The 19,195-nt window shown below is 37.9% G+C and overlaps 1 long non-coding RNA gene across 1 annotated transcript; it reads left to right on the forward strand.

The window, feature by feature from the left end:
- Nucleotides 1–14,575: 14,575 nt before the first annotated feature.
- LOC123582169 lies at nucleotides 14,576–17,391 on the forward strand. Its single transcript, XR_006704259.1, has 2 exons — nucleotides 14,576–15,264; nucleotides 17,132–17,391. It is a non-coding gene; the product is annotated as an uncharacterized LOC123582169 (long non-coding RNA).
- The last annotated feature ends 1,804 nt before the right edge of the window (nucleotides 17,392–19,195 follow it).

A 19,195-nucleotide genomic window follows, 5' to 3' on the forward strand; every position in this document is an offset into this window, starting at 1 on the left:
CTTACCACATTCAATCTATCTTCTATCTTCTTGAACATATAGAATAGAGTCATAATAACTTTTACTATCCTTACCTACTAATTTATTACCTATGTCAGTTTTCCATTGGTTTCAGTTGATTGGTTTGTTGTTGTTGTTGTTCTGGATTAAAAATTGTGAATTTTTAATTGTGTGGTGCTAGATATTTGTGTATTCCTATAAATATTCTCGAGATTTGTTGTAGAACCCAGTAAAATTATTTAGAAACAGTGTGATCCTTTCAGATCTTGCTTTTAAGTTTTGTTATGTAAGGACAAGAGCAGCATTTAGTCTAGTACAGGGTTTCTTAACCTTGTCACTCTTGACATTTTGGGTTGGGTAATTCTTTGATTTGGAGGGCTGTTCTGTGCATTGTAGTATTTGTAGAAGTATCATTGGTCTCTATTTGCTATATATCATTAGCTTCTCTTCAGTGTGATGACCAAAATGTCTCCAGACATTGCCAAATGTCCCTTGGGAGGTAAGATTGCCCATGATTAAGAAGTATTGGTTTAGGGCTAATCACCTTCCTGCCCCTCCCCAGGCCAAACTTTTCTGAGCACTCTATCTGGTGTTTTGGGTATCATGAGGTTTTCCACTTTGGGAAGTTGGGACAGGAACTATTTCTGGCTCTATGTGAGACCAAAGGGTTTTCCCCTCTAACCCTCTTGGGTGTTTTATCCTGGCTTCAGGTGGTTTCTTACTTAAAACTCAAGGAGGACAGTGAAGATCTCCAGAGCACTCTTAACTCTCTGTCTCTGACTGTCTCTGTTTCTCTGAGAAGCTCTGTCATCTCTAGTATTCTGCTCTGTGAATTTTAGGTGCCTTGGCTTCCCAGCCTTCCAACTCTGTCTCATTAACTAAGAAAGTCAGCCAGGATATGTCTATGTCCTCTCTTTTTGTATCACGACCTGGAGACTTTAAATAAAAACTTAAATGCTTATTTGTTTATTTTGAGAGAGAGAGAGAGAGAGAGCGGCAGAGAGATGGGGAGAGAGAATCCCAAGCAGGGTCTGCACTCTTAGTGCAGAGCCTGACGTGGGGCTCAAACTCACAAACAGCAGCGAGATGATGACTTGAGCTGAAATCAAGAGTCGAATGCTTGACAGTCTGAGCTACCTAGGTTGCCCCAGATACTTTCTTGAAGGAGTAAGTTTGGGCAATCATAGAGCTTACCTCACTTGTTTCATTTCTCAGTGATTATTGTCCTTTCAATGCCTGAGGTCTAAAGTTTTGAAAAATGTTTTTTTAGTGTATTTCATCTTTTTTAGTTGTTTTAAATAGATATAAATCTGATCTCTGTTACTACATCGTGGGTGGAAGCAAAAGTTAAAACTATTCCATTTTAACACACAGACATATACAGAGTGCATATATATGTAATGGTATGGGTACACACATATGGACTATACTTTTCAATGTTTCTTGAAACTCTAATCTTGGCTTATTGCTCTTTTTACTTGGTAGCTATGTTGTCCAGTGTACCTGTGACCATTTAAATTTAAATAAATCAAAACTAACAAAATTAAAAGCTCAGTTTACTCTGCAACAGCCATATTTTTTTTTTTTATTTTTTTTTTTTAAATTTTTTTTTTTCAATGTTTATTTATTTTGGGGACAGAGAGAGACAGAGCATGAACGGGGGAGGGGCAGAGAGAGAGGGAGACACAGAATCGGAAACAGGCTCCAGGCTCTGAGCCATCAGCCCAGAGCCTGACGCGGGGCTCGAACTCCCGGACCGCGAGATCGTGACCTGGCTGAAGTCGGACGCTTAACCGGCTGCGCCACCCAGGCGCCCCTGCAACAGCCATATTTTAAGTGTTCCATAGCCACATATGTCTGATGGCTATAGTATTGGGCCATCACATTTCTATCATCACAGAAATTTATATTGGGCAGTGTTGTTCCAGAGTCTATTTGGAAGAACTAATTCAAGCTTGTGACTGTAATTATTACTTGTTCTCTAAGAACTCCATATCTGTATTTTCACTGTGGATGTTTTTCCAACATTCCATATCCACATATCTAACACCCATATATCTCTACATGGCTTCTTAAACACATTTTTGTCTTAAATTAAACTTACCAGGGTCTTTATTCTGCTCAGTTATGACCTGATTTTCCCTCTTAGTGAGTGGCATCATCCACTGCCACCCAATTACACAGGCCAGAAACTGGACATTTGTTCTCATTTAATGTCTCATCCTATCAGTACTGAGTTCTATCATCTAAAAATCTCTAGTAGCCACATGCTTAACTATAGCACCCCTTTTCCTGCCTTTGTTAAGGCCCTGTCTGCTTTGTGCCTTGATTCCTGTGTAGGTCTGCTAACTGAATTTTTCTCTTTCCAACTTCATGCCTCCAATGAAAGTGCCTCAGTGCTACCTAACTTCAAGGATGTGAAAGAGTGTGATCCTACTAAGCTCCTGGAAGGAAGAGAACCAGACCTATTGGTAAGTGTCACTAATGACTATCAAAGAATGTAAGAAGATAACTACCAATTCATTATTTTTATATCCCTAATTTTGAATTTATTTTCCTTCTATATCTGGAGAATGGGTTGCCTCCAACTATTTATTAGACTCCCTTGTGTTTAATGTCACTCAACCTTAGCTTAGCTAGCTTGTATATGCAATCAAATTATCATCACTTTATTAAGTGTGGTGGGGCTTTTTAACCACTCTGTGAAAAGAAACAACTGATATTATTTGATATTCAGGTATCTGCCCTAGAGGATTTTAAGTTGATTTTTCAGCACTTAGCACAGAGCTTGAAACATAAACGTATTCAAAATGTTTCTTGAATAAAGTGAATGTGCTTTGCATATTAAACATTAAGTATTTTATCCTCCCAACTTTACTTTAATAATAGATCTTTTTTTAAAAAACCACCCCTAGAGAAAAGCATGGAAAGATTGAAATATTGACACTGATTATTTCAAGAGGTAGAATGGAGGGAAGGGGAAGTTTTTAACTCTTTTTTAAAAAAGATTTTTCTGTATTTTTTAAATGTTTATTTATTTTTGACAGAGAGAGTGTGAGCTGGGAAGAGGCAGAGAGAGAGACACACACAGAATCTGACGCAAGCTCCAGGCTCCGTGCTGTCCTATGACAACTGAGCCACCCAGGAGCCCCTCTCCGTCTTTAAAAAAAAATTTGTTTATTTATTTTTGAGAGAGAGAGAGAGAACGAGCAGGGGAGGGACAGAGAAAGAGAGAGACACAGAATCTGAAGCAGGCTCCAGGCTCTGAGCTGTCAGCACAGAGCCCAAAGCGGGGTTCAAACTCATGAACCGTCATGAGATCATGACCTGAGCTGAAGTCAGATGCTTACCTAACTGAGTCACACAGATGCCCCTTTCTCTGTATTTTTAAATTTATTACCCAAAGCAATGTATTTAATTTAATAAATCCAGGGAAATGAAAACAATAATAATAAAAATTCTCCACATTCCAAAACAAAACTAGAACAAACCACTAATGGCAGCTGGGTTGTGGACTGATTAGATGGGGATCCAGGCACTTTCTGGAGTTAAGACTATGGCTAGATAATAGCTCTAAAAAGAAAAACAGGGAAGACAAGGAAGGGAAAGGATTCAAGTAATGGGAAAGGTGTACTGATGGTTGTAACCACTCAATTCTGCAATTATAGTTAGAGAATAGGCACACACAATATGCAGACAAATGGATATGGCTATGCTCTTATAAAAATTTATTTACAAAAATCAGTCAGCGGGCAGGATTTAGCTCATATGCCACCATAGTTTGCTGACTTCTGTATCAGAGGAAAGGAAGGATTGAGGTAAAATTGGCAGTAATCTGGGATTTGACCAATCAGGCCTGCCTGGAGCAAAAAAGTTCTTTGCATTCAGGGGCTTCCAGTTAAAAGTATTCTGGTTCCCTGTGATGCCTCGAGATATACTACTATGAGCTACTGAGACCAAAACTGTGAGTTTCCTTCCATTAGCCATATTAATAATCACACCTCTTTGGGAAGGTGTCTGACTAATAAATTCAGTCAAAAGTTAAATATTTCAACTAACATAACTTACTTTAGATATTATATTCAAAGGTGAATTTAGTTATTACCATCATAACCTCAAATAGAGAGCTGATGAGGAGAATGGGCCAGGCCAGGTCAGGCCAGGCCAGGCCAGTGGGAGTCTACTTCATTTCCTTGTGTCTTTCAAGGTGCTTGTATCATCCCTTCATTATGTCTGTGGCTTTGCTGACCTCCTTGCAAAACTCACTGTTTGAATTCATTCTTGATAATGCTTTTTTCTTTTGGGCCATTTCTTGCCTGCTTGGTCTCCATGCAAGGCAGGGCCTCTCTCTTGCTTCCTTTGCTCTTCCTCCTGCTATTGGGACTTTAAGTTATCAGCCTGTCAATGGCTCTATCATTAGCACCCTTGATGTGTTATTTCTGCTGTGTAGATGCTTTCTCATTGCACTCACTTTGTCAGTCTTTATTTTCTGCTTCTCAGGACTATGCAGGCATGCATATAGAGGATGGTCCTGGAGTTGCCTTCCTAACAAATCCATGAAAAGTATAGGGCCCTTTCTCTCAGTATAACCTTTAATTTTGGGGTAAAATAGGAGTCTGGGCTCCTATTAGTGGGCTGTCAGGGCAAAAGAAAGACTTTCGTATATATTATCCTTATGTCTTGGATATTTTCTTGCCTCTTTATTTCAAAGCAACCTTGAAAGATGAGAAGATCAGAGTTTCTCAGTGCCCTGAGTGTTAGCATCTGTGGAAGAGCTGTTTGGTTGTATTTCTTTACTGCAGTTCCTATAGCTGTTTCTCCTGTCTAATGCTCCCTTGCAGGGGTGAACTTAAGAAGATGAAGTGTTCTGACACCGTCATGCTGAAGCTCAGTAGAGGGCCCTCAGAGTCTTTTTTTTTAATGCTAGAATATATCCTGCTGTGGATTCTGGCTCTGTTAGTGTCATTAGAGAACCTCACCCACCCAGAGAAGGTCCTAACAGAGGTGGAGAAAATTTTGTTGTATGGAATGATGTGTCATGACATTTAAAAAATGTTCACCTTCCAGGAGAGTTCCCACTGCTGCTATTATTTACGCGTCTACTGATGTCTTTGTTTGCACTGAAATCACATGGTATCTTAGTTGTCAACATAAACTGAGAAGTAATAATGAAATATTAACCGAACTTTTTATGCTTGTGCTCTGGATTGTTCTATCTATGGGCAATAAGCTAAAAGGTTCATGGCATTATGTTGTAGATAAACTTGGATGAGAATAAATATTTTACAAATGTAACATCAGAAGATTTATGAAATGGCCTTTTTGGGACTGATCCCAGTACCTGACCAAAGAGAAGAATGGCCTGATTGAAATGTGTTCTCTCATCCTAATGTTTGGAAATAGGCATGAGAGCACAAGGTCCCAGAGTTCTCAGTTAGCTAAGTAGCTAATGTTGGCCCAAGAAGAGTATAAACTCGGTCCAAAAGCATTCCATTCAGTCTTGGGGAAGAGGTAAGACTCTTTCAGTTTTCCAGTGTTGGCCATTAAACTTCATTTCATAGGTCTTGACTTTACAAACTTGAGTACCATGCCATGAGTGTTTAATTTAGTCAACCTCATTAAGAGTGACAAGAAAACTAGAAATAATTACAGATAATAAGAAGGCTACATTTTCTGTCTGTATTCAGGAGCAGTCATGAATAGGATACGAGGACACATAAAGGACTGCAGTTGAGGATCTGGTGAAATAAATATCAAGGAATGGAGAGGTCCCTTGAGGGGTTGAGAGAACCTACTGTTTTGGGGTTGGGCCCTATATGAAATATGTGGGAGGAATATTTTTCCCAGCATGGAAGCCCAATCCAAACTTCTGATGGGATTATGGGTATCTACAGAGTATTATGGGGATTACTGGAATCTAATTCTCATAAGAATCATGGAAGAAGCCCATGGGGTTGAGCCACATATGTCCTTGTGCCCAACTCCATCCACTTGAGATATGCCTCAAAATCTAAATATAGGACCCTGGTGGGGTCTTTTATGAGGCTAGGGTTTTCCTGAGAAAAAACTCTAGACTGAGTGAGTGAAGGAGGCAGGGTCTATCTTCCAGAATAGTGAAATGACAAGAGCACTAGCATCTTTTGGTCCTAGGGTTTTTAGACCTGGCTTTGCTAGTTTGCAGCAATGTAACCTTAAACAATTTACCTTTCTGTGTTTCATCTTCCTTCTTTTTTCTAGAAAATTAGGGAGTAGTATTCCATAAGTTCCAAGATACCTTCTAGGGCTAGGTAAGGATTTGAAGAAAAAAATAAAAACTAACTAGCAAGGAGAGGTATGACTTCTTCAAACATGCCCTGGATGATCACTGGCTAGCATGGCCCCTACTGAGTACTCTCCTTTGCTTTTTTGGAAGTTAGTTGATTCCTATGTTATTGTTTTCCCCCTCTGTCTAAGCCAAGCCCTTCAGGTCTGAAATTTGGGGGAATTGTTGAACAAATGTCTCCTCCCAGTCTCCACAAATTATGGCTTTGAGTGAGTTCAATTCTTTTTGTCAAAACTTGCCAGTTATCCTTCATGCTACAGCCTATTTCAGGATCTGTCATCTAGCTGGTTGTAGTCATTCCTTGGCTCTCTTTTATAGACCAGGTCAGCCTATACTTTGTCAGTGGGTCTAATGAAGGCACAAAATGCAAAAGGAGCCTTTATATGAGGAATAGTAAATATGTGACCCATGGGCTTCTCCTTCTGCTTCTGAGCTCATGACAACCTCAGAGTCCTTCTCAGCACAGTGTTCGAATCAGTAACTCCAGATTAAAGTTGGCTTATTAAATGAAACATGTGTCATCCATAGTCTTTATCTTAGTATTGCAATGACACCTCTGCCAATTTTGTTTAACTGTGTATTCCTAAAGCATACTGATTACCGGCCATAGGGAACCTAGTCCTCCATAACCCTCACTAAGATTTCCTGTATTCCCATCACCACATAGCCATCTTTGTTTTGTTATTGTCTATGTATGAGAATGATGGCTATCCAGTCTTCCATATGACTGTTAGTCCTTATCCCATGGGAAAACATACCTCTTCCACTTGCAAATATCTGTCAAAGGCCAATTACTATGAATACATAGCAGCTGGTGGGAGAAAATATGCTACCAAATGGTTTCCACGGTTTCAGTAAACTCTCATGAAATGTTCTGTTATAGAAGATGGTAATTTCAGTAGAATCCAATGACCCTTCTGTTGTATGGACTGCAAATGTTTAGTATTCATATATACTAATAAAAATATCTGAAAAGCTGTTTTTTTCATTTGGAAAAATTTCCAGATGTCATTTCAACATTACTATATGGATCACAATCTTGTTTTCAGGAAAGAAACTCAACTTAAGGTCAATTCTGACCTGTGCTTACTTGGAATCAAAGGATTAAAAAGCTAGTCTAAAAAATTTTGTTTCAACAATAATAAATATAGCATTATAGATGTCAGCTGCTGATATTGGATAAAGCAATACCCTCAAACTAACTATACTGTGAGTTTACCTCTTTCCCTTATAGGCATACACTTTTTAAGAATGTCTTTTGCAGTCTGCCACAAGGTATATTTGTATATTAATTTTCAATAAAGTCATCAGGAAAAGAATGGTTGGTACCTGATGGACAAATATAATTAAAAAAATCTTCTCTTAACCCAGAAATCCTCTTCACAAAGGTAATAGAGAAAGAAAACACATTTGTTAATGAGTAAGCATTAGCCAGAATGTGCCACATGTGACAGGCAATTTGTTAAGAAATTGCAGATTGAAAGGAATCACACCCCCTTATAGAGTCAAGCAGATATGAGCCATTACATATATGTTTTCAAGATAAACAATAACTGATTCTTAAATAAGAGGACTTGACAACACCATTTGTTACACATAATTCATGCTAACTTTACCTGGAAATTGGGGTGACCATCTGTGTTAGATAAATTGCTTTATCCAGAGAAAAATAAACTTCTTATCTCTTTATATCAAGAGGTAGTTCTGCAAATTTGGATATGATGCCCACTGAAATTTGGCCCCTACTCTCTAACAGAGAGTGGGAGATGGGGGTGCTATCTTCTTTGATGTTGGCATTTCAAACAGATGGTTCCTTTTTAAAGTTTATTTATTTTCAGAGACAGAGAGAGAGAGAGAGAGAATGAGTAAGACAGGGGCAGAGACAGAGGGGGACAGAGGATCCAAAGTGGGCCCCATGCTAACAGCAGAGCGCCTGATGTGGGGCTCGAACTCAGGAACCATGAGATCATGACCTGAGACTAAACTCAGGTGCCTCCCCAACTCCCCTAAAAAAGAATGGTTCAAACAGATCATAAAATAGACAAAAGACCAGCTGACAAAGGCCCATTTGGTCTTCAAAAGGATTTGTATACATTTCAAAGAGCTGAGAAAGTACTTACAATTTCAATTTTTTAAAGGTAAATGCTCAAGGAGAAAGGAAGAGAGGAAAATCTCTTCCCCTTATTTTCAACAGGGAGAATCAACTTATTTTTCATTTGTATTTGTGTTCACTCATCTAAACACTTGAGTAAGAGGAATCTAAGAAGACCGAACAGAGCTGTAGGAGCCAAAATGGTGAAAGAAAAGAATGTACCTAGAAAATGGGAGACCAGGTATGTGGCTTACCCTTATACACCCAAACATTTCCTGGCAGTAAAGAGCTCTATTTGCCCAGGAAGGAAATGAAAACTCTAGGGATTAAAGGTGGTATAGAAGGGATGAGAAACCAGTTTCACTGAAGCCCAACCCACTGTTCTTTACATTCTTCTTCCCAAGCCTGTGAGCTAGAACTATTATTTAGTTGATTTCTTCCTGTTGATATTGAAGACATTTAATTATGCAGCTCCTTTCCATCTTTTCTATGTTTATTGTTCACTTTGTCCCAGTTTTTCTTCAAGCCTCAGCTTATTACAGGTTTTAGCCAACATCATACCATTTTAAAAATAATTCTAAGACCTCTTTTATATTCATACTTAATGAGGCATCTTATTTCCAACTTTTCTACTTTTTTAGAGATTCTGGGGTCATCAGAGAACCTCCAGGGCACCTACACTTGTCCCTCCTTATTTAGTCTTCTTTTTCCTGTTCTCATTTTGAAAACAATCTCATATAGCACTTATTTGAATATGTTTATTATTTAAGTCAAGATTTGATGCTAGAGAATAAAAATTATTTTAAAAATCTTCCAAATTTGTGAGTCACTTTCTTTTATGGAGACCAGAGTAAAGAATCAATTTTACCTTTCTTTTGAATGTCTTGGAATTTGGCTTCCCAGGTGGTATATATTCTTGACTATATCAACTTCCCCTTTTGCCAGCTGTTGCAAAATCCAAGACTTTCCCTGAAGGGTTTGACATTTCTATTTAACCAAGTCTTTATTTCCTGTTAGAAAAGCAGTTTCATGGGTTACTTTCTATACTTTCAGAGAGAAACACATTTTGGAAGCAAAGTCCAGACTTTCACAGATAGGATTTGACCAAATGAGGTGTCTTGATTATTAATCACCTACATCACTTGTAGAACATGTACTTAAAAAGTTAGTAATCTATATCAAGATTTCTTTAAATATTTTTTCAATTCTCTATGTGATCTGTGGTATAATTATAGATTATATACTGCACCTTACAGCCCCATATTTCCTAAAACCAAATGCTCTGCAGCTTCCTTCTACTCTCCGATGTCTATATTTTCTTGTAGGTGTATATTTCCTTGACAATAAGATTTATGATGTATTTCTCCTAATCAGCTGTTTTACTTAAATCTGGTCTCTATTTCCTCTGCTGTATTCCAGCTGTGTCCTCCTAACTAATCTTGATGAAATCTGTTGGGGAGATTTACTGCTTTCTACCTCATAGTCCACTTGTTTTAATACATTTTTTTAAATCATGCTGAAACTTCTATAATGGACAGAAATTGTCTTTGTATTTATTTTTCCCTATGGTGCCTGTCATAAGGTTTGATACATAGGTGGGTGATAACCATAAATAAAAGAGTGAAGATAAAGTCTGTTAGTACCAATTATGAATTAACATAAGACCAATATTTGAAAATATTTTTTTTATTGTTAAGCTGTAATAGAGTAATCAGGGAAATAAGGAAACAGGATACTTAATTTAGAAGTGAAAACAGGACAAGTAGACCAAAATTAATGGACAACTCAGAGACAAAGATCAAACAAGAGTAGTGTAGGTATGTTTATAGGAATCAGAAACAACAACAACAAAAAGGAAATATATATAGGACAGAGTGATTTATAAACCAAAACTAGTTTAGAAGGACTTTTATAATTGGTTATTTTATCTATGAATCCATGTATGAGTAACACATGAGGCAATAGTGAGTGGAGTTCTTATCTACCACCCTCATGATTCTGAGCAGAATTATGTTTGATAATCCCATGCTTTGGACTGTAGCTTCTCAGCCTTTGAATATATATTGTGGCTTATTTCAATGGTAAGTGGGACAGAAAAAAGGTACTTTTATTTATTTCCTTCATTAGGAGGATGGGAAAATATCCTGAGTTTAAAAACTGATTTTTAGAAAAAAAACAGAAGCAAACAAAATTTTCCTTTGAATATTCAATGAGGTTAAGGCCTTAGTAAACTTTGTTTAGTTTAAATTTGTTACGAGCATATAGTAGATTACTTGAACTGAAGATGTATCTTCCAGTGATGGGCATGTTCTGCCAGGCACTTAACCTCTTTATTAAAATGATTACTAAAATAGCTCAAATTCAACAAGACACTTAAAGCAAGTTATAGGATACAAATACAATGTACAATAAAGTGTCTTCGCTTTTGAAGGATTTTGTCCCTTTTTAGGTGAAGTTAATCATGGGTAGTATCTATGGAAGTATTTTGAGAATTAAAGGCCTTAGCTCTTAAATATAAATCCTATTCCATAAGCCAATTCTGCCTATCCATTAGGCCAGCCTGGCTTTGGCAGAGAGGCTTTCCCAATTTGAAAAGTAAGATAAAAGCAGAATATGGGGAAAATCATATTGTTTGACCTGTGTGATGATGTCCCAGAAGCAGGAAGGGAGGGTACTTCCTGTAAGTGGGTTCAGAGTAGGCAATCCATCCAGAGACCAGAAAACTTCTAGTTGTTGGAGGGAGAAATAAATTATCCCACCACTGTGCTCCAGATGCTCCTGAGGGTGCCATTTGGATGGAACTTCTTTCTGAGACACCAATGAAAAACATGCTTTTCAACCCTCCTGGCCCATGCTTCTTTCAAGCATAGCTCTGATCCCCTCTTCTAGGAAACTGACTTGAGTTGCTGGGCCAGGTTAACTGGGTGTTAGCAATTCCATCCCCCAACCCCCACCCTGCTTCGACTTGTATTGAAATAAAAACCACTATTTGAAAATACAAACATAAGAAATAATTTTTTACCTTGTTAATTACAGGAGGCTCTTGGGATATTTTTTCTTTGCCTATAGTGATTTTTTTCTGCCTTTGCTGACTTTTTTACTTTGGAAAGTTGCCACTCTTCCTTTTGCTGGCATTTCTCAGGTTGGTGTATAAATATGTTGGCAATTGTCTCTATACACCAGGAGTTTGGGTGGCAGCTGTGGTTGATCTCTTATTGACGATTTGCAATATGTGGTTCTGTACATGGGAATCTTTAATATCTACCTTTAAATAGGTAGATATTTATCTCTCAACCATCTTTCTAAATATCTTATATTTGGGAAAAATCCAAATTTATTTAAAAATGAACATATGTTAGCCTTTTTAAGTTAATTTGTTCATTAAGCAAATATTTGTTAGTCACTCATCCATTCCTAGACACTCTCCCAGGCCCTGGAGATATAGAAATGAGCAAGACAGAGGTGGTAAAAAATCTCATGGATCTTACATTGTAGAAAGAGAGGGGAGTGATGAGACTGAAAATGAATAAAGAAGTAAATATACAAATGCCATGATATAATTTAGGTAGCTATAAATGCTCTGAGAAAAATAAAATTGGGGGATAAGATTAAAAAGTATTGGAAATGGGGTGAAAAACACCACTTTGTGTGGTCTAGAAAGATATCTATGGAAAAGTGACATTCAAGCTTAGACTCCAGTGACAGCCATGTCACTGTCTCTGGGGGTAGGGTATCCAGGTAGAGAGACTGTCAATGGCAAATCCTCATATAGAATGAACTTTGCAGGTTCAAGAAACTGCAGGCCACTGTAACTGGAACTAATACATGATGAGAAGAGTGGAAGGGATGGGATCTGAGAGGTAGTGTCTCAGGATGTCTTCACTTTAAGAAATTGAGAACTGTGACTCAGACTGGATTAGACAATAAGGAAATTATCTCACAGGGGATGTTTGAAGATAGGCCAGGCTCCAGGGTTAGTTGACATCATCAAAATGATCTATGACATCATTAAGATGCAGGTTTTCTCCACCTCTTTACTATGCTATCTTTTGGCAGCTTCCCTTATGACCTCAAGCTGGTTGCGGTTGGTTTAGATACTATATTCAAGCACAATACATGGAGGAGAAGAAGGGGATTCCCAGAAGCAAATCATCTAATTTCCTTTCCTGTATCATTTGGCTGAGTTTGGATCTCAAGCCCATTTGTTTAAAAAACAGCGGTAAGAATGGAGTTACCATGTTTGTTTATTCTCAGTTGTTATCAAAATGTGGTCTCTGAAACAGCAACATGAGTATTACCTGAGAATTAATTAGAAATTTAAGACTTAACAGAGAAAAGCAAATATCATATATTTGCACTTACATATGAAACCTAAAAGCAAAACAAGACAAATGAATAAACAAAAAGTGGAATCAGGCCTATAAATATAGAGAACAAACTGATGGTTGCCAGAAGGAAGGAAATGGTGGGGGGAATGGGCATAATGGTTGAAGGGGATTGGGAGATACAAGCTTCCAGGTATGGAATGAATAAGTTACAGGGATAAAAGGTACAGAATAGGGAATATACTCAACGGTATTGTAAAACATTGTATGGTGACAGATGGTAGCTATACTTGTGGCGAGCATAGTATCACATATAGACTTACCTAGTCACTATGCTGTAAACTTGAAATTAAAGTAACATTGTGTGTCAACTATACTTCAATTTTAAAAAAGAAATGCCAGATGTACAGAATCAGAAATTCTGTAAGTGGCATCCAGTCATTAATGTTTTTATAAGACTTCCAGGTGATTCTGATGTACACTCAATTGTTATTCTTAGCTTTAAAGCATACAGCAAAGAGAACAAGGTATTAATTTGTGAGATATATGGACAGTTGTAACCTGTCTCTAAGTTTGAGAAAGTCAAAGAAAAGTGATTAGCAGTATTTCTACAGGTAAACACAGGCTAGGGAAGCTCATGCCAATTTTACCATGTCTTAAGGGAAAAGGAGAGAGGAAAGTAGATTTTAGTTATATCTAGAACATTAAAGCAGTTCCTAGTCTAAGTAAATTGGTGGCATAAATGAAAGGTCACCTGGGATTTGAATAAGATTAACTCAAACTCCCATTTCAAGCCCTGGAGCAATCCAGTGTCTTCCAGAAAGTTTATAACTTTTGGACGTGAGGTTTGTCTTCCTTCTTCTTCTTTTTAAAACTTTCAGAAAGCAGACATTATTTTTTTAGAACAGTTTTAAATTTAGAACAATTGAACAGATAGTACAGAGAGCTCCCAAAGGCCACCCACCTGTTTCTCTATTATTAACATTTTATATTAGCATGTTACATTTGTAATAATTAATGAACCAATTTTGAGATACTGTTTTTAACCTAAGCCCATAGTTTATTTAGATTTCCTTATTTTTATGCAATGTCCTTTTTCTGTTCCAGGATCCCATCCAGGGTGCCACATTACAGTTAGTTGTTGTATGTTCCTCTTGGATATGATGGTATCTCAGATTTTCTTGTTTTCCTGACAGTTTTAAGGAGTACTGGTCAGGTATATTGTAGGATGCTTTTCGAATGAAATTTGTATTATGCTTTTCTTGTGATTAGACTAGGCTGATGGGTTTTTGGGAGAAAGACCAAAGACATAAAATGTCATTATCACTGAGGGCACACATCAGTATGATTTATGAATACTGATGTTGACGTTGATCACGTGGCTGAATTAGTGTTTCTCAGATTTCTCTATAGGGTGGAATATCTACATAATTTATTGGTAATTCTTCTGCATGGGAGATTTGTCTCTTTTCCCCATTTATTAATTTATTTAACCATCCATTTATGGTTTTTATTTTTTGGGTTATAATCCAACACTACTTTATTTTGTTGCTCAAATTATTTCAGCTTTGGCCACGAGGGACTCTTTCAGTTTGTTCCCGTGCCTCTTTATAAATTTTTTTTTTTCAACGTTTATTTATTTTTGGGACAGAGAGAGACACAGCATGAACAGAGGAGGGGCAGAGAGAGAGGGAGACACAGAATCAGAAACAGGCTCCAGGCTCTGAGGCATCAGCCCAGAGCCCGACGCGGGGCTCGAACCCACGGACCACGAGATCGTGACCTGGCTGAAGTCGGACGCTTAACCGACTGCGCCACCCAGGCGCCCCTCCCGTGCCTCTTTAAATGCCACTGGAAGTTTTAGTTAGGGGAGAGACATTCTTTGATATATCTGCTGAATAGAGAATAGATTGTAAACGAAAGCAAGAATAAATATAGGGAGGAATTTAACCTAGAGAAAACTGAAAATGGCTTGAACTAAAGTGGTAGCAATGGAGATAGTGAAAGGTGGCTGGATTTGGAATATGTTTCAGAGGTAGAATCCACAGTGTCAGCTGATGAATGGCATGTGGGGGTAGGGTAGAGAGCTGAAGGGAATGAAGGAGACAAATCATGGATAAAAGTAAAGGACCAAAGGCCCAAAGAATCAAGAGTAATAGGTGAGTGGTGGTGCTATCAGGTGAGGTAGGAAAGTTGGCAGAGGATCAGGTTTTGAGCTTGAAAGTAAATTTCTGTGCTGGGCATGTTAAATTTGAATGCCTATTAAACATGCTGGACACATTAAGTGAACAGCTCACAGGTTTGCAAGTTGATAAGTAGGTTTGAACACGGGGAAAGGTCATGGTTGGAGGTGTAAATTTGGGAATGCTTAGCACCTAGATTGTATTCAGAGTCATGATAATGGTATTTAGAGTTCTGTAGCTACATGATAATGCTTTTAGGGAGGGGAGAAAGACCCAATAAAGAAGACTATGAGAGAGAAACCAATAGAAAAAACCATGGAGTCCGATGTCATAGAAGCCAAGGTAAGAATGGATTTCAGAAAGAAGGTAATAACAGTGCAGAATGCTGCTGAGAGATTAAGGAAGATGAAAGCAGAAGATTTCTCATAAATTTGGCAAAAGGGGTGTAGGTGGTAATTTTGAAAAGAGCTATTTTAGTGGAGTGGTGGGGATGAAAGTTTGTTTAGAGTGGTTTCAGAAAAAGTAGATAGTGAGAAAGTAGAGAATGACTGTTGGCAACTCTACATTAATTTTATTGTAAGAGGTATCAAAAAATGGGATAGTAGCTGTGAGGTAATGTGGGTGTTGGTTCACAAACCAGCCCTCTTAACTTGGAGGGCAAGGAGAGACTGAATAAAGAGGCAGACTATTCCAGATTGGTAGTTTTTTTTTAAGTTTATTTTTTATTTATTTTGAGAGACAGAGAGAGAGAGAGCAAGCAGGGAGGGGCAGACAGAGGGAGAGATTGAATCTCAAGCAGACTCCATGCTGTCAGCACAGAGCTTGATGCAGATCTGGATCTCATGAACCATGAAATCATGACCTGAGCTAAAACCAAGTATCCTCATGCTTGACTGCCTAAGCTGCCCAGGCACCCCAACGTAGGTGGCAGGTTTTAATAAGCAAGGGAATTTGTTTATAAACCTCATCTTGGGCAGCTGAAAAGATGAGTATATCTCTGCATCCACTTGCCAGAATCTTAAATATTTATAAGGAGGCCTTAACTGGGTTCAGTCATGTAATATGTCCAGATGGTCTCAATGACACCTTATTCTCTCAAGGCTGTGTCCTTGGTCAGCCTCTAGTACAGGGAAGGCAAAGAAAATGCATATTCCAAGGACAAAAAAGTGAGCAAGGAGCCTCTGATTGCCCCAGTCCAGCTTAGAGGTCAACCAGCTGTCACATCCTTTTGATGACCTCTTCAATTTTTTTTTTAATGTTTATTTATATTTGAGAGAGAGTGAGAGAACGCGTGCACGTGCACACACTCATGTTGGGGAGGGGCAGAGAGAGACTGAGACAGAATTCGAAGCAGGCTCCAGGCTCTGAGCTGTCAGCACAGAGCTTGATGCAGGGCTTGAACTCACAAGCCCTGAGATCATGACCTGATCCGAAGTTGGACGCTTAACCAAATGAGCCACCCAGGTTCCCCTTGATGACCTTTTTAAATAGTGGGCTCAAGGAAGATTTTTTTAAAAGATGTGAAATATTTAAGTATGCTTGTATGTCAGTGGGAATGATCCAGCAGAAAGAAGTAAAATGATAATTAGAGAAGAGAGGAGATTGTTGTTATTCAGCAGAAAACAAAGGGACTTCAGTATGGGATGGTTACATTTGAGAGGGAAAGAGGATATGAGAATGTCTGAATATTGAGAAGTCCTAGGAATTAAAGAGAGTAAGTAAAATATGCTAAAGGCAAACTTTAACTTAAATTTAGGACTTGGGTTGCTACAATTCTGGTGTTTAAATCTGTAGCTAAGTCTGGATAGACATCATTTCTGCATGTATCTTAAACTGAAGGGTTGTATAGGGATGAGTGTCCTGAAAAGATGCAAAGAAATACATGAAAGTAAGCTAAATTGAAAAGCATGCTGGCTAAAAATTTACCAAGGGAGATTGTAGGAATTAACTATAGCAAGATAGCAGGAGTATAAACAACAAAAAAGGGACATTGAAAAAAAATCAAATGACAATTTTAATTGGCTTCTGAAGGAGAGATAACTTGGTTCAAATTGAAAGTCAGAGAGGAAGGAAGAAGGTTAATTGGACATGGTTATTTATAAGTTTGTATGTCTTAAATTTCTTTGTCTATGAAAGTACCAACTATATTATGCTTACGTAGGCAAGAATTGTGTATGAAAAAACTAAGCATATTCTGGTGATTTTTCAGAAGTATACTGACAGTATCACCTTTGAAGAATTGCATTGTGACCCTTTCAAGACAAGAATGAGAACTCTGCAGTTGACAACGTGGCCTGAGGGAAGAAAAAGAGAAGGACAATTACCAGGATGCGGGAGTAGCACATGTACCACACCACATCATTCCAGACACTACATTCGCCCTTCCCAATACCTCATTTCCACCCTGTATGCATACGAATATTTCTTTCAAAGATGATAAAGAAGAAGGTAGCTATTTTTGAAAGCTGATAGAATGGGATGGTTAAGAATTTGGGCTTTGGGGTAAATTGTCTGTGTTTCTTCTCAGTTTTATTACTCATTATTTAACGTTTTTCAGCTAAAACTTTCTCATCTGTCTAATTATAATAACAACAGTACTCTCATATTCCGTGAGATTAGTGTGAGGTTTACATCCAAATCATACCCAGAATCACACCTTTTTAAAGAAAAAATACTTTCATATACAGAAGAGGAAGCAAATAACAAATGATGAACTACAATGTCTAAGCTGTTTTATGTACATTATAATATTTATTATTGTTATAAGTCTTGGAGTTAGTTGGTTTTGTCTCCATTTTACAAATGAGAAAACAGACGTTGATCAAGGTAATTATCCAAATCCACTCAACCAGAGGGTTAAACCCCTGTCTGTCTGATTTATAAACTATGCTTTTTCCCTTACATAATGCTACCATTCACTTCACTGATTTTAAGTTGAGGCCCAAAATAAATTAAATAACCAACACAATTGTGATTTGTATTTGTTTTGGCATACTGTTTACATAGACATGCCCACTGCTATTCCCACTATTAATTTTAGAAGTGTTTTTCAATGTTGGCCGCAAATTGGAATCATCTAGGCAGATTAACACCATTATTGGCCTGGATCTGATGCAGAGATTCTGAATGAATTGTTTTGTAGACATTTTTAAGCTCTCTAGGTAATTCTAATGTACAGCTAAGATTAAGAAGAATTGCACTAAAGGAAACTCGATTCCCCACAGCCTTTTTGAGCTGCAATGGTTATTTTTTTGGGTCATATGATCCTGTAATACTCCCTCTTTCCCCTACAATTTGTTGGGTTAAAATTAGTCAGTTTATAGGATGATTAATGGCCCATGGCATATCTTTATATAAAAAGATTGTATGGGCTAATCAAATGCTCTCTTTTTTGAAATTCAATTGGAAAATACCAAGAAAAGATAGTTGTAAGCTAGTAGTTTCCAAACTTTATTGAGCATTAGAATTAGCTGGAAGCTTTTAAAACTTTCAATGGCCTGCCTTAACTCATACACATCTAGTCAGAATGTCTAGGGTGGGAGCCAGGCATTAGTGGTTTTTTTTAATGTTTATTTTTTGAGAGAGAGGGAAAGAGAGAGAGAGAGCATGTACTCAAGTGGGGGCAGGGCAGAGAGAGACTGAGACAGAATTGGAAGCAGGCTCCAGGCTCTGAGCTTTCAGCACAGAGCCCGATGCAAGACTCGAACTCATGAACCGCAAGATCAGGCCCTGAGCAAAAATCAGACACTTAACTGACTGAGCCAGGAACCCCAGGCATTAGTATTTTTTTTAAAGATCCCAGGTAATTACAAGGTGCATCAAAATTTGGGAAACACTGCAGTGAAAAGATAGGAGCTTAAGCCTAATGGTCATGATGAAGAGCAATATTTTTCAAATTTAAATGCTGATTCTGATTTAATAGGTTTGGGGTAGGGCACAGAGTTTCTAACAAGCTCCCAGGTGAATACATAATGCTGGTCAACTGTATTAGCATTATGCTGAATACATAATGCTAGACAACTCTCCAAGTAGCAATAAGAATCTAAGAAACCGTGGGGGGAAGCACAAACCAAAATGAGGAATGGAGATTATGAGATTAACAACAAAAAAGACATAGAATAGAACAGCACTACAATAAAATTCTCTGAGCTCCTGATGCTGAGATTTGAAGAGGTTCCTTGGATATAGAAAGAACTTTAAGTGCCTGTTGTTCCTTAAAATCCAGTTTGGACTTTCTGACCTTCTTGGCGTGTGTGTTTTTACACTAAACCTT

Source organism: Leopardus geoffroyi, chromosome B3, assembly GCF_018350155.1.
Source record: "Leopardus geoffroyi isolate Oge1 chromosome B3, O.geoffroyi_Oge1_pat1.0, whole genome shotgun sequence".
In the NCBI taxonomy this organism is placed as follows: domain Eukaryota; kingdom Metazoa; phylum Chordata; class Mammalia; order Carnivora; family Felidae; genus Leopardus; species Leopardus geoffroyi.